The sequence below is a fragment of the Bactrocera dorsalis genome, chromosome 3, assembly GCF_023373825.1.
Source record: "Bactrocera dorsalis isolate Fly_Bdor chromosome 3, ASM2337382v1, whole genome shotgun sequence".
NCBI lineage: Eukaryota > Metazoa > Arthropoda > Insecta > Diptera > Tephritidae > Bactrocera > Bactrocera dorsalis.
Window position 1 is genome coordinate 37,829,156 of NC_064305.1, and position 16,649 is coordinate 37,845,804.

General features: G+C 41.5%; 1 pseudogene; it reads right to left on the reverse strand.

The window, feature by feature from the left end:
• Window positions 1-10,647, reverse strand: part of LOC125777572 (uncharacterized) — a 32,400-nt pseudogene extending 21,753 nt beyond the window's left edge.
• Window positions 10,648-16,649: the final 6,002 nt, after the last annotated feature.

The window sequence follows — 16,649 nt, forward strand, 5'->3', positions numbered from 1 at the left end:
TATATAAAAATGTAACCCAATATTGGCTAAGACAACGCTATAATAGTTGAAGGAATCTTCCGGATAAGACTACTATTTGATATACATAGCTGCCAAATAAACTGAACGATTAAAATTAAATTCTTGTATGGAAACCTCTTTATTCGTTAAGGGGCTTTTTCTTGTACTCTCGTAATACCGGCTTAAAAATTTAAAATTGTACAAAATATTTGCTGGTAGGGCCAGCTATTTGAATTGGCTCCTTATTTATATTTGTGTAATAAATTAATAATTTGATTAATTTTTATTCAAGACTAGCTGACCCCGCATACGTTGTCCTGCGTGTAATTATGTGTTTTGAAATGAAAAGAAAGTTGAATTTACGTTGTGTTAAAAATCTTTTATTTTCGATTTTTCTAAATTTTTTTCAATGTAACGCAGTTTGATAAACAACATTTTTTGGTTTCTATTCCGGAGCGTAAATGTACAGAGAAGATGGTTTTCCAACTCGGGAACACGCCACGTATAACTGGCATGCACTCATGCAATCGTAGTTACGATAATTTGCCAAATTTGGCATAAACATTCGTGGTGAGTTCATATTTCGTTGAAGTGAATTGATAAAAGACAGGTGGAATTGATATCAAACCACTGGAAACGAAATTTGCCTATTTCCATCTTATCGAATACGATGTAAAATGTCTTCGGCAATGTAATTTTGTTCGTATTCCAAAATTGACGCGGATTTGAAGGCTGATATGTCGAAATGACCATCGCGAAAAGTGTGCGAACTTCAGTGGCATGCGAAGTAGCTATCGAATCGTCCATCGTTTGATTACATTTATTATCATGTTTCAACAATTGTAATTGCTTGTATGCTTTTCAAAAAGTTACACACACTCTACCATTCACAGTGCCCAATGACTCAAATGAAAGCTGAGAACACACCTGGATGTCAATCTACTGGTTGGCCTTGCTTTCTGCGTAACTATTTCTTCGACGGTGCATTCCATGTATAATATCAAGGCATTTCCGAATAGAGCAATCTTCTCGCAAACGAATCACTGACGCAAGTTGAGAAAAAACTCGTCAATGTCAATGTCAATGTTGTTGAAAGTGTTTCCACTGGCTGTACTGTATTCTCTGGGTTGAAAAACACTCTTTAGCCATTCTCCAAATTAACTGCGAGACGCACAACAGTTAAAAAACGTTCATGAATTGCAAAAGTAAATACCCTACAAAGCGCTTTATTGCAATTCGACCGTATCGTTCAAGACCAACAACCGCCATATTGGTTCCTTTGGTGACGTACTTACAAACGTATTTTATAGATTACACCAAACTGCAATACTAAACATTGATATGAGTTTTGAATGTGAATTAGGCAACAGTGGACAATATAGTACGATCCATATGTTGTCAACTTCGATATTCACTACTCTAAGTAGTATGGTCGTCTGATGAGCTACGACGATAGAGTGGATATCTATCAAGCAAGTGGATAGTGTTTCGTGCATTTATTGTTAGACATACAAACCGAAGTGGGATTGTGGTGTCCGCAAGGTCCATGAACCATATTGGTTTTCATCACTTCGTTTAATACTGGATCTGCATCAGGAATTTCCGCAGAAATGATTTCATCAATTTGATCTGGTGGAACCACTATCCACCATCCAAAGAAGAACATCGTAACTGTTGTTTGAAAAGTCGTGCTGTGACAACGTGACGCTTGCTTTCTGATTGATCCCGATCCGTAATTCCACACGTAAGTATGTCATCGCATCCTGGGAGTACTCGTTCATGTGCCTTGGCGTTGATGACAAAAGGAACACCGACCGATATTAGCGGGACCTTTTCGTGGCTTCGTAACAAATTTCAATCTGTAATTGATCACTTCGTTTGAAACACACATAAAGTTTTCACTGAATAATTTTCAAATTTTTTTTTTTTTAAATAGCCGGAATAAAAGAGCAAGCGACCGAAATTGAATGATTCAAATAATTTACAAATCAAAATATTGAAAAACAAAAGAAAAAAGAATTGTATGAGAAAAGTCAATTTTTCGACTTTTTCTTATGAAAAGTTTTTTTTTTTTTTTTTTGAACCTTTCCAGATCCAGATGCTTTCATTCCAATTCAAGAAACAATGACTGTAAACAGTTTTTCGCAATAAAAAGATATTTGTCTTTTAGAGATGAAAGCGAGAGGAATCAAAAAAGGTAAACCAGGATATGATCCATTGTTTCGTATCTGAAAAATGTGAAATGAACTCAACAAACTGTTCAATTCTGTTCCAAAGCCTGCTCGCCTTTGCGCCAAATAAGCCACATAAGTGGGAAATAAAATTGTTCGTTTTGTGTGACCCCACTGGATTTGCGTATCGCTTCGAAGTCTTTAACGGCACTGACGATAACACCATTTTACCAGGTCAGCCGGATCTGGAAGGTACCGCAAATGGCGTTGTGCGACTATCACGAACAATACCAGATTTTTCTCATCACATTCTCTACTTCGACAATTTCTATACATCTTTATTTGTCTTCGCAAGGGTCATCAACAGCTTGGACACGATACGAGTGAACCGAATACCAAAATGCAAGCTTCCATTGTATAAGGATGTAAAGAACGAAAAAAGAAGCTATTTATTTGAGTACGTGGGTACTGCATATGGCGTCGATATTAACACGGATTTGGGGAAAGACAATAAGATAGTTCGATTGGCATCGATCGAAAACAAAAGCAGCATATTGAAGAAGATTGCCTCAAAATTATACGAGAATATAATAGCCAAAAGGAGGGAGTAGACTTAATGGATGGACTTATGGGTTGTTACCATGTCCACGCAAAGACTCGAAATTTGAAGCTTTTTTACCATTTCGTACATATAGATGACAAACTGTTAAAGTTGCCTGAGTTCCAAGTTTCACACCAGCACCACCCTTGGGGAAAAAACTAAAAGAGCAAAACATCCAGTAGCGGATCACTTTCCGATTTGGCTTCTTAAAAATGGTGGCAAAAGAAAATATAAATTGTGCCAAAGTTCAGAAACGCAGTCTTTTTGTTTCAAATGTAAACAAAATTTATGCTGGTTAATTCCGAAAAACTGTTTTTTTGACTATTATCACAAAAATGAGTGAACTTTGTTATTTGAATTCCCCTAGTTATTGAAATTCTTATTTTTTTCTTACTTTCCTTTATTTTAAAATAAAATGAATTCTTAATTGAGACCACACCTATTTCTTTATTTTGACCTAACCGGCAAGGCTGTCCTGAGGCGGTCTTAAGATTATTCTCACCTGTGAGCACAAAAAATTAAAAAAAAATTATATGAAGATATTTTTGAGGTTTATGCAGAATAATTAGCCTACAAAAAAAATCCCAATCTTTTCTGTCCACGATTTTAGTTTTGCCTGTTAGAAGGTTAAAGATTGTGCAATGTAAGCAACTTAAGCATACTTCTCGCTAACCACCAAATTATGCAGTCACTTCAAACATTTGCTTGCCATGCCGAGGCGAGGTCAGCAGACGTTACTCAGTCATTCTGAACATATGTATGTATGTATATGTGCACGGATCTATTGAAACACAGTCCAACATATGTACATACTACTCTAATTTAACAGCATTGCACAATATTTCCAAGTTGAAAGCAAAACGCTGCTAAGCGAGACAAGCCCAGCGAGTTTTATGTCTTGAACAGCAGCCAAGAAACTCTCTCCAGTCGCTGCCAGTGTTTGGCCACAGATGCTTCGGTGCGCATATATAGGGCCAAAAAAATTTTTAATTTAAAGATAGGGCGTAAAAGATTAAGTGTAGCGTTTGCTGTATGGCACGTAGCGCCGTCCTGCTGAAACCAAATGTTGTCCAAGTCTTTCTCTTCAATTTGCTTGAAGAAAAATTCGGTTAACATTGCGCGATATCGCTCACTACGGCTAACGGCGGTTCCTTCTTCGTTTTCGAAGAAAAATGGGCCGATGATTCCATCAGACCAAATTCCGCACCATACAGTGATTCGTGCTGGGTACATTGGCTTCTCGACGATTACGTGCGGGTTTTCTGTGCCCCAAATGCGACAATTTTGCTTGTTAACCATCGAAATTGACCATTCTTGGTCAAACGATCTTCTGCCCAATCTGCAAACTGTGGAATAGTGAATAGCGACCCATTTCGTAAATTTTAGACTTTTTACTGAATATCTGTCACTTTCCGAATGGTATTTGACGTTTCCAATGTTGAAATATAGATAATTCAAATTTAAAACGTTAGATTGCCCACCCGTTACTACTGCCTTTCTACAGTGATTGTTTCCTAAGCATAACGCGGTTAAAGGTAGAAAAGCACGAAAGCGTTAATATAATGGTAAGTAGTATAACGCGCTATCACACCTCCATTTGAATTTTTCACTTTTTTCTTTAACAACGTGATGATAGATAACTAGCAACATGAGCGTATCCGCGCTCAAGCCGCTCAACCCGTGGAGTGCTCTCATTTCCGGCGGCTTGCCATTTTATTTCATATCTGTTGTTTTACAACTGCGAGTTTGCTTAAGCGTGTTTGTTTTTGAATTTTTAGAATTTTTTATCTCTTCAGCAACAACAAAGTGTTCAACCGAGCCTATCGTACTACACACTCACTCGTAGCTCTCAACTTATGCAAGACATACACACATCAATTAGTTGGTTGATTGAGTTGGGCTAGAAATTGCCCTTGTCGCTACACACGACACAACTTTTAATACAATTTTGAGGCCAACTTCATTTTGAATATTCACTTCGTTGCTTAAACATGAGCTCGGAAGTTGTTGCTTTACTTATTACATATGACGCGCTCTCTTCGACAGCCGAAATAAAATGGCGAAATCGTTTGAAATCGCACAACCAACCCAAACACTATTCAACTAACACAACCAACTTCACAAAATATCAAAAAATTTTGATTTTCATCCAACCAGTTGATTCAACTCATTCAACTGCCACATATACGTAGCAATCAGTTGTTCAATTCGTTGAAGTTGATACAATAATTGATGTGTGTATGCCTTGCTTTACAATCACAGTCACTACTCCCAGCCATGCGACTCACAAATATGCCTACCTGCCCGTCTTCTGCCCGCTCTCTTAGCCTTGCATCCTTTGTATGTGTTAATGTCAAAGCTTGTTACTTGTCTGTCACCTACCGTCTGAGTACGAGTATAAATTTACATACAAGAGCACGCACGTGTGTACAGACCCCACTAACCCAATACGAGACAACACAACACGAAAATATATTTATTGTTTCTATCACTCCCTTTGCGTAGTGAAATTTTTATCCGGCAGTTTGCGCTTTAATTAAATTATGAAATGTATGAAATCAAATTTCGTAATTAAATTTTTTATCTCCCTCAAAGAGTGTGACTGTGTATGTGCGTGCATTTTACCGTTGATATTTTCACGCTCTCTTCATTTATGTGCTTTGCTTTGCCGATTTTATTTTCATTTATTTCGCGCAATTGTGCGATAATGAAATTTTCTTCACGCAACGCGCCAACGAACCAAGATAAGACACAACGGAAGAAAGCAATTGATGCTCCAGCAATTGTCTGTTGCTTCCTGGTAACCACATTATCACGGCTTCACATCGTTTGCCTCTAGCGATGAGATTTTGGATTTGGCTTGATTTTTCGGGTTGCTAACACTTGTCGTAATTCGCTTTAGACAATTTGGAGTTTGAGGTCAACGGCTACGAGTAAGAAGAAAAATTTGAGAAATTGGATGGCAACGGAAATTTAAAGAAGTTCATAAAGATCATAATTTTATAATGTAGCTGTTTTATCCAACACGTTTTTATATATACTTGACATAAATTTATATATATTTAAAAATTAACGCATTTTTGAATAAGGAATAAGACCCACAGAAGCTTTTTTATTTCTTTAACTAAGTCTATATTGAAGCTGAACCGTGTCTGCAAAATTTTTAGAACAAACCTTTCACTGCTTAAAAGAAGAGTAGATGGTTGGTGGTTTTGAGGGTTTTTAAGTTTTCTGAGGTTAAGAGGTGTAATGTAGTGAAAATCACACTCGGTAGTTTAGCTACTGATTAAAAACAAACTTACTTAAGAGTCCTTAAATACTTGCTTACAGTCAGATCTTATTCCGGTGATCAATGAGCGACATAACCCATACAGAACTTTTTAATAAAGCTCGTTCTCGTTTGAGGCTATTTCAACAATTGCAAACCCCTATCCGCCAACAAAATGTGCGAAATATTGACAAGTTACACTGAATAGTAAACGGAATACTCATATTACTTCATTTAATGAGTAAGATTGCATATACATATAACACTTTACACAGACAAACACATAATTTTATATTAAGACAATTTGAAGCTTATTATAAGCTAGGCAGTTACTTTTGGACTAGTAAGAAACTAGTGGGCTTATAACGAATGACAAATATAAGGAACAATTTTACAACAAATTAGTAAACTTTAGGTTAATACATACTTGAAAGAAAGCTAGTTGTGAGTGCATTTAGTTAATTTATTAGGTCTACAACTTTGCCTCCGCCGTTTTCCAATAGATATCTCTAGGGTCAAGCGCTGGTCGATTAAATCTATTAAATCGTTTTATATCGATCTTGGACATTTGTGTCAACATTAACCCAATAAAACATTTGTAGAGATCAGTTTGCACCCCAAACTTATTTTCAACTGAAAATGTCACTTTTTGAGCCGAATTCTCGACATTTGCGGGAAATTTTTCTTTTCTTTTTTAATTCCAACAAAAGTGCGGTTGAGGACCCGTCCACACTTTACTGAGGCTGACACATACATAGATAATACTATTACTCTATTACTACCATCTACATGATTTCTATTAGGTATTAGGTTAGGTTAGATTAGGTAAGATGGCTGATCAAAGAACCCACGTAGACTAACAATTAGTCTTTTGTGATGCCATTGAAAAGGAACTCCCGTGTTCGGACTTACAGATTGGCGAAACGCTTTGTAGCCAATACATACTTACACAGACGCTTAACTTCAACACCCGCCAGTTCGGTGGGGTGTTCAAAGGTATGCGTCCCCAAGTGTCTGAGTCTTGACCTCCCAAAAGCGGGACAGTCAAGCAGGAAGTGCTGGCTTGTTTCTACCGCATCTTCTTCCAAACAGCTTCTGCAGTCGGCATCCGGCAATATTCCCATTCTTACCGCATGTAGGCCAATAGGACAGTGGCCTGTTAAAAGACTCACTAACAATGAGAGGTTAGACTTACTGAGGGCTAAGAGATCATTGGATCTCCGACGATCTATCCTGGGCCAGAAGGCTTTTGCAACCGCACAGGTGCCGGTGCTGGCCCAGCGTTGGACGAGCATCCGCGTGGCCCAGCTATCTAGTAGTAGACTACAAGAAGAAACAGGAGCACCGATCCGTTCCCATTCTACCGATAATGATTCTAGGGTACCTTTCCTTGCTAACTCATCAGCTTTGCAATTGCCTGCAATTCCGCTATGGCCCGGTACCCACACCAGTCTAATCACAAAAACTCTAGCTGCTAGAGATAACGACGTTAGACATTCTTCGACCAACCCTGAACGCACTGCGAATGAGTTCAAGGCCAATATAGCCGCTCTACTATCTGAGTGAATAGTCACTTCTCTGAAGGTGGATGCACTCCGTAGCAGCAAATTAGCTGCTACCTTGATAGCTGCGACCTCAGCCTGGAATACACTACAGTAGTCGGGAAATCTGAAACAGGAGTTGGTGGAGAGTTCCCGACAGTATACCCCCCCACTAACCTTCCCCCCAAGCTTTTACCCATCCGTGAAGAAGCTTGCTGCCCCCTCCTCCAACGGCTTCTTCCCACCCACATCTCCCACGTCGGTATATGGGCAGGGAAGGAGCCGCCAGAGCTCGGTACGGCGACTCCATGATCCAGATGATCCGGTATGCAGTCAAAGTTTGTAAGGATATCCGAATGACCAGATGCACGTTCCTTTAAGAAATCAGATTCTCTGAGTCTGATAGCCACCTTCGCGGCTATGCATCTACCGGCAATGTCCACCGGCGTTATATTCAAAATTGCATTAAGTGCCATGGTTGGGGTAGATCTTAATGCACCACATATGCTAATTAGCGCAGCCCGTTGAACGCTTTCGAGTTTCTTGGCCAGTGTGGTCTTCCCTAAATCCCTCCACTACATGAAGACATCATAGATTAAGATGGGCTTTACTATGGTGTCATAGAGCCAGAGGACCACTTTCGGTGAGAGACCCCATCTTTTGCCAATAGCTCCTATGCAGCAGCATGAGGCAATAGACGCCTTTTTTGCTCTCTCCTCGATATTCGGCTTCCATGAAAGCTTCTTATCCAGGATGAGCCCTAAATATTTCACTATCTCCGCCAGTTGCAGGCGAATACCTCCCATCTGCGGAAACGGTGCCGCCGGGATTTTATATTTTCGGCTGAATAAAAACATTTCTGTTTTGTTTGGATTAATGGCGAGTCCACTTCCGACTGCCCACTTTGTTACAACGCTGAGATATCCCTGCGTTAACTCGTACACGGTGCTAAAGAACTTTCCTTTGACCATAAGTGCTACATCGTCTGCGTAGGCAATCACCCGACAGCCGCGATCTTCTAGTTTTTTGAGCAATTCGTCAACGACTAGGATCCATAGAAGAGGAGAGAGAACCCCACCTTGTGGTATTCCCCTACTCACACTACGCTTCGCGCGCGCGCTGCCCCATTCCGTTTCGCTCACTCTGTCGCACAGAAGACTGAGAATGAGGCACTTGAGGTTCGATTCAACCCCAAGACCGTCAAGAGCAGTTACTACTGCCCCAGGCAGGACATTTTTGAAAGCTCCCTCGATATCAAGGAAGGTCCCAACAACGAAGTCCTTGGCTTCAATGGCTTCTTCGAGCCATGACACGATAGTATGCAAGGCAGTGTCCACTGACCTGCCTTTGCGATAGGCATGTTGTGCTTTTGACAAATAGTCTCTCGGAATGCTCTTCCTTATATGCCAGTCCATCAGTCTCTCCAGAGTCTTTAACAAGAAAGAGGAGAGGCTGATTGGACTGAAATCCTTGGCCGTGACATGGGAGCCCCTGCCAGCCTTCGGGATGGACGTAATCTTGACTCGTCTCCAGGCCCCCAGGATGTAACAGAATCTGATGCAGTTCGCATAGATAGGTGCCAACCAGCTGCATGACACCTTCACAGCCTGTTGCAGCTGCGCTGGTATGATGCCGTCTGGTCCCGGGGACTTGAATGGTTTGATCGAGTTAATCGCCCACGTCAAGCGTCACTCATCCAGGTTGCCGACAAAGGCCGCGCAATCGTCATGCGGCACCCCGAGAAATCCCCTCACAGAGGACATGTTGCTCGGGAAGTGGGCGTCGAGAAGCATTTGAAGTGTTTCTTCGCTACTGAGGGCCCACTTCCCATTTGCCTCCTTGAGATACCCCAGGGACACTGGGGTTTTTGCGAGAATACGCCCGAACCTCGAGGACCCGTGACAGCCTTCCACTTTTTCACAGAAGCACTTCCACGACAAGACCTCTCCAGCGCATCGGTAGTGGCCAATGAGTCCACCCCCGGTGCGCGTGGGAGAGTTTGCCGAAGCCTTTGCGGTAACCCTCCCAGTCTGTGTTGCTAGGGTTCCTAAAAGATTTCCTAGGCGGACCTTCTCCGGCTACACTAAACTCGATGTACCTGTGATACGAAAAGGAGTGATCGTCGAGGACCCTCCAGTTCGATATCAGCGGGGCAATCGCTTGTGAGGTTAGGATGAGGTCGAGAACCTCCTCCCTGCCTGCGGTCACAAAAGTAGGAGAGTTTCCTCTATTACAAATGCGAAGATCTTCGCCAATAATGAAATCAAAAAGCGACTCACCTCTACTGTTAGTATCTGAGCTTCCCCAGATCTGATGCCGCGAGTTAGCGTCGGAACTGATGATGACGTCAGTGCCAGTCTTAGATGCTTCTGCTAAGGTCCTCCTCAGCAGTAAGGGAGGTGGCTCCACCACATCATCGTGTGGCATGTATGCGGAGATAAGCCAGCGAGGCAATCGCTTGTGAGGTTAGGGTGATGTCGAGAACCTCCTCCCTGCCTGCGGTCACAAAAGTAGGAGAGTTTCCTCTATTACAAATGCGAAGATCTTCGCCAATAATGAAATCAAAAAGCGACTCACCTCTACTGCTAGTATGGCATGTATGCGGAGATAAGCCAGAAATCTCCGGTGTCGCACTCCAATTTCGCTGTCACTATGTCAGCGCTGCTGAAATTAGGTAAAAGAAATACCGTTAATTCATTCCTTACCAGCATACAGGCTCTGTTCCTACCTGCATCCTTGGCCGTCAGGAGCCTATGGCTCTTTGTCCTCAATCCAGAGATCCCGTTACCAGTGAGCCACGGTTCCTGTATCAGGACGACATCAGCTCCGTCTTGTTCAAGACGGAGCAATAGATTGGCGGAAGCCGCCTTCGCATGCTGGAGGTTAACCTGGAGGAATTTCATCCTTCAGACTTTCCTCCAGGAGCGCTATTTCAGCGCCCAAGTCGTGATCGACCCGAACCTCCTCAAACAGTTGTTCGAGGATGAAGACGGAGTCGCCAATCGACGAACCGCCCCCAACACTCGCCACATCCGAGAGATTCGGATCGACTACTTCCACGGCCATTTGACCGTCGGCGCCCTATGACGCATCAATTTCCACGGTCGTTTGACCGTCAGTACCCCTTGTCACATTCACCGCAGCCACCGAAGCTTGGGGGCCATCAGCCCTGGCATCAGATGGAAGTACTTTCAGCACTACCATCTCAAAACCATGGTTTATGGCTCCCTTTGTTTTGCTGAGAGGACCGATGGATTCCGTGTTTAGCATTATCAGCGCTTGCCGATACGGTTCATCAGTTCTCTCTTAAAACTCTCCAGTCCTGCGTCGGAAGTGAGAGATTACAATATCTGAGGATTTCCTCAATCTCACTCGGATTAGAAGGTTCAGCCGGCAGGCAAACGTAAGCCCTAGGACGAAGAGAAAGATCCTCTTTGGCCACGGCCTCCAGTCTGGCTCCCTTCCAGACCTCCCCCACCTAAGAGACTGCCCTCTTGTATAAGGTGGTCGATCTCTCGTCAGCACAACTTGTGAGCTTGTGCAGCTCCTGGTGTCCGGCACTCACACATTTCGGGGGTGGCCCCGGGTTTTCCTTGGCCACCCTTAGGAACACCGATGAGATAGCCGCCGCTATCCTCTTCCATTCATCATGGGAAATGGCTCCGTCCTCCCTACTACGGTCGAGCACCCCCAGTACTATGGCCCAGCGATTTCGCTAAAGGTTGGCGCCTTTCCTGTTCGCGGTTTCTTAACAAGGGAGGTTTCTCCCTCGTGCGACCTCTGCCGCTTGAACGCCGGTTCTGTCCTGCTGGTTTTCGGTCCTACCCTATCGTCCTCGCTCAGCACTTTCTTGGCCCACTCAAGTGTACTAGCATGTTGCTCAGAAACCTGACCAACATGCTTGTCACCGTAGCTTTCCACGATTTTGGCCGCCAATCGACGGTCTGACTTTAGCTTTCTAGCTAAAGCTGCTTTGCTTTTTCCCCCTGTGGATCTCTTCATAACTCTAGCTGAGGTTCCCCTGCTAGTGCTGGCGATTCCGCCGCGTATGAAGAATCCACCCTAAGCTACTTCTGTTGCCGGCGGTTTAGCGCCGGTTACCCCACCCTGCTACCTGAGGAGACACCTACTGGAGTTTTTGTCGTATTGCTTCCAATTCTCGGCGACGGTTTCGTCGCCATAGGAGCATCCCCGCCTGGGTTGGATATGGTGCCGATTTCGACAGCCCTTCACCACCCTTCGTCGTTCTTCCGTCATTTTTGTCATTTTTAAAATTTTCTAGATGGTCCATGCAAAAAGGGTCCCCACTCAGAGCCGCTATCCGTCCCCCGGAAGGTAGTCGCCTTTTATGGTCGCAAGGTTGTCTCGATGACGAGGCCAAGGCGAGGGTTGACGTACGCCCTTATGAGGCAATACGTTCAGAGCCGACCAGCGCAAAGAAGGAGTCATCTCAACATACACCTACCACGCCAATTTAACGACGACGGGGCCTGCCAGGGTTTTAACGGGACAGGGGCAGTTGCGACATTAGCCTGTCAGCCATTTCTGATGAGTGTCACCTCATCGTACTCAGGTGTCAGAATGCCCCACCACCAGCCCAGGGTTCTACCAAATCCAATAAAAATTTTCTCAAAAACCAGTCCGAAGCCAAAGTCGTCCAGGGAGTTGTTAGGCCGTGAAGGTCGCAGGTCATTTAGCGTTAACCAGGGTGTACCAACTTGGAGGCGACCTACCTTACATCCCTATTAGGTATTAAAAAATATAGACTTTTGTAAAGAAACTTGTGTTAGTTTACAAAAACATGGATCATAAAGCATTTCGTGTGTTAATTAAGCATTGCTTTTTCAGGGAATAAAGGGAAAACAAGTTTGCGGTTGGTTTGTACATCTGAGCTAAGTTGGAATTCAAGGCCAACTGTCCCTTGTCTTCTTTTTTATGTAAACTTCGAGTATTACTAACTTCGAATCTTAAAAAACGCAGAGCATTATGGAATCTCGTCGCGCGATACAGCGGATAAGAATTGGAGTGCCACGTATCAAAAGTATGATCTGCATTATTTGCGCCAACACAAATCAAGACACCGAAGAATGAATAAATTTCGGGTAACGTAAAGTGCTTCCTTTGATTCTGAGAAATTGGATGGTCAGAATTATATTCTTGAAAAATAGTTTCTGCTTTTTTGTTGGTGCGGACGATTATATCAACGATTTGTTTGTGGATACCCGGTTGCTAAAAGACGTTGGTTTTTGTAATATAACATAACACAAGTTAGGTGTCTTATACCATGGGTCCCCCAAATGAAAAAGCGTAGCGCTTGTCAATAGAGCACAAGTGCACAAAAGATGCTTCATTGTTTTTCTGAACATTTAATGCAGTTTTCTCAATTTGTCAGCTCCATTCTGAAGGCTTGTGCCGCCAGCTATGACCAGTGAGTATTACAGCACCTTCTATCGAGTGCCAGCAGGAGCTATGTATATTTCCGAAATACCGTTTTCCAAAATACTTTGGCAATTTTGCACCCACATAGATCCTTCCATTGAGTTTCGATTTTCCTTGTTATACTTTTGTACAGATTGTCGTATACATAATACATGAGTTGTCCAATGTTGATCACGTGAAAGCCATACACCACTGTTAGAAATTGCCCTCGATGTCTTTGTGACCTGGAACTGTGTACAACTTAAGTCACTCTCCTCTGCTGCCTTGCTTTCCGAGACACTTCTGGCCGATACGCGAAATGGGATCAAAGCCTTGGTTGCTGCTAGGCTGCCCACATAGATGTTGTCTCTAGAGTTGTCTGCTGATGTATTAGAGGCTAGCTGCTCGAGCCATCCATATAAACGTTTAATAACGTAACAGCCAAGCTATAATGCATTTACGCCAACTCTTTTTATCCCCACATACATACATTGCATTTTTACCATGGTTTTGTCTTAATCCACAAAGTACTTATAAAAGTATTTTTATGATCTTGTTTAGCTCCTCTTTTGAAGCAGTTTTATTTCGTAACGTACCGTTGTCTTTTCAGAAACGAAAAAAAGTCAAAAGGTGCCTGGTCGGGGCCATATATTTGTAACCAGGAAACGATGCGTGAGCAGGGCATTATCATGATACAAAAGCCAGTTTTTGTTCTGTCACAATCCAAGCCTTTTTGGAGGATTGACAACACGACAATTTGGCAAGGACTCATGATGTATGTCGCCCCTGTAGCGGAGGAAAACTGTTAGCAAAACCTTCGAATTCGACCTATCTTGGCGCGTTTTTTCGCTCTTGCACAACAATACACCTATGATTCGTGACCACTTATGATCCTGTGGGACAGATCTGTGTCGTCGCGTGCTGAGTGCAACATAACCTGAGCAAGATCTACGAGACGCTGGTTTTGGTTGAAAGTGAATATTTTCAGCACAAAAATTGAAGGCGAATCAAAACACATGGAAGGCAAAACAGCGGTCTAAAATTAACTAGGCATTTGAAGTGGCCGATTTTGTCAGCATTAGTAAGGGATATGAGTACCAACACAACGCAACAAAACAAACGAAAATGGAATACACGTAGCCCACGAAGTACACTTAATACTCGCGCCAGCTAATTAAACCAAATTCTAGTAAATAGTGTAATAGCCAAGCACATATATAAACATATATGCTCATACCCACACATATAACTCAGTTAATAGGTGTCAAAAAGTAGCGCCACACGTTAAATTAACTGAGTTGTCCCACAACTTAGAAGAGCTGGAGAGAGCTAGCACGTATGGTAAATATTATTAAAAACGCTGAAATTAATGTAATGGCAACACCTACAGATTTTCGCACTTCAATTGCTGCACTGTGTTTGCAAGGAGAGGCCACAGCCTTAAATGCATACAAACGAACACACGTATATTAATATGGCAGAAGTGAGTGCGTGTGTGTGTGGTCACATTTACATACGAGTACAGTATACTCTCGAAAAGTAAATCGATTGGTATTTTGGGTAATTTACTTTTTCGAATAATTTACTTTTCCAAATATATACATAAATTATCTGTTTTTATAATATTAAATGCATTTTTAAACTTAAAAAATTCATTCAGTTATTTGCTTCAATAAAACATATGGATTTACATGAAAAACATATGTTTTTATTGTGAAGAGAAGAAAATTTGAATATTCTTTTGTTTTTTTTTCTTTTGCAATATATTTTCTGACCATTTACATATGTACATATCTCAAAGTTTATTTACTAAACAGACGCGATAAACAAGAGAGTAAGTGTTTTTGCAACATCGTAAAAAACGCTGCTTGCTTCGTTTCGAGTTTTTTATCACATTCTCTGAAAAGTAAATTAAAAAATTTACTTTTTCGAGGTGCATGTGTAATCTTAAAGGTGATTTACTTTTCCGCGATTATTTACTTTCTGAGAATTTACTTTTCGAGAGTATACTGTATATAATCTGCGTGTTTGCAATCCGTTATCAAAAATGTTTTGCTGACAGTTCACCAAACAACGCACATTCCACGCACGAACACTCGCAAAAACCCAAACAGGCAGTCGCTGCCCAATTAGGGCCTCACTGCTTTTGCTCACTTGAGCGCCTACTTGACACCAATTTATGCACACATACGAGTACATACACATAAATAGGTACTCACGCACACACATGAACAGAAATAGACTATCTTAATATATGACAACATTTATTTCAGCTTTTCAAAAATAAAAGGAGAAAACGTAACCTCCGCTGAAGAAGTTTTTGTGCTCTGAATTACCATTACGCTTGGCAGTAAATTTTCACGCAATGAGTGTTTGCCTATAACTCTGTTTTTTTTTTTTGTTTTGATGCCGATGATCTTATATCTCTGTGTTAGTGTGTATTTTTGCATTTTGAATTTAATTCATATAAAGTAGCTGCAAAATGTGCAAAAGCTGCAAAAAGAAGTTACAGTTGGGAACGTAGCTAAAGATTTATTTCAATATTAAGTGGCGCACTTAAACACATACACACACATTTTACTAAAGTACATATATCATTGTAAACAAGTCTATATTGGGTTGTCAAAAAAATTGAAATGAATTTTTTATGACTCATGCCCAGCTCTTGACCGATGCTACGGCTGCTACTATGCCGGTCTCTTTCGACCAATTCAGCGATTTTATCGCAATTTTCCACGACAGGCCTTCCGGAGCGTGGCGCATCTTCGACCACCTCTACACCAGAACGAAAACGTTGAAACCATCGTTGTGCGGTGGAAATGGAAACTGTATCGGGTCCATAAACTGCACAAATTTTATTGGCGGCTTGAGATGCATTTTTGCCTTTATCGTAGTAGTACTGTAAAATATGCCGTATTTTCTCTTTATTTTGCTCCATGTTTGCGACGCTATAACTCACGAACGACTTAAAATAAACGACAATCAATCAAACACGTGTTAGCGCGAGAAATGAGCTTTTCAAAAAGGTATAGCATGACCCGATGCGACGAATAAAACTAGAACTACGCGCTTTCAGCGCCAACTAGCGAAAATACCGAAAGACTTTTTTGACAACCAAATATAACAAGCAAATACGTATATGTATATACAAACTTAATTTATAAAACACTTAATGGCAAACTTTTTATACCGTGTTTAGGGTATAAAAATACACATTTATATGAGCGAGTATTAGTTTGAATCCATGCTTCTATATATACCGCGGAAGCTGGCTATATATTTATGCAGGTGGACTTTCTTTGCTCTGAAGCAAATGCCACCAAAATTTTGATGTCGAAAAATGGATTTTTTTTTGGCACAGAGATGGGGTTTAAGGCAATGAAATGGTGGCTTGTGGATGTGTCTGCTCATTCATATGTATATGTACATGTATTCACGTTTAAAGAGCTCGCAAGCTATTTTGCATATACATGTGTATTTAAAATTGAACCTATGTATATCTGTTTTTGATATAAGATCGTATTAATTATATCTTAATATATTTTTTTCAATATTAAGTGAAAGCCGCATGTTAAATTCGGAAATTCCCTTCTTCAAGTCGTTATTTAAATTTTTTTCACTTAACAAATACAAAACTTGGAACATGGGTA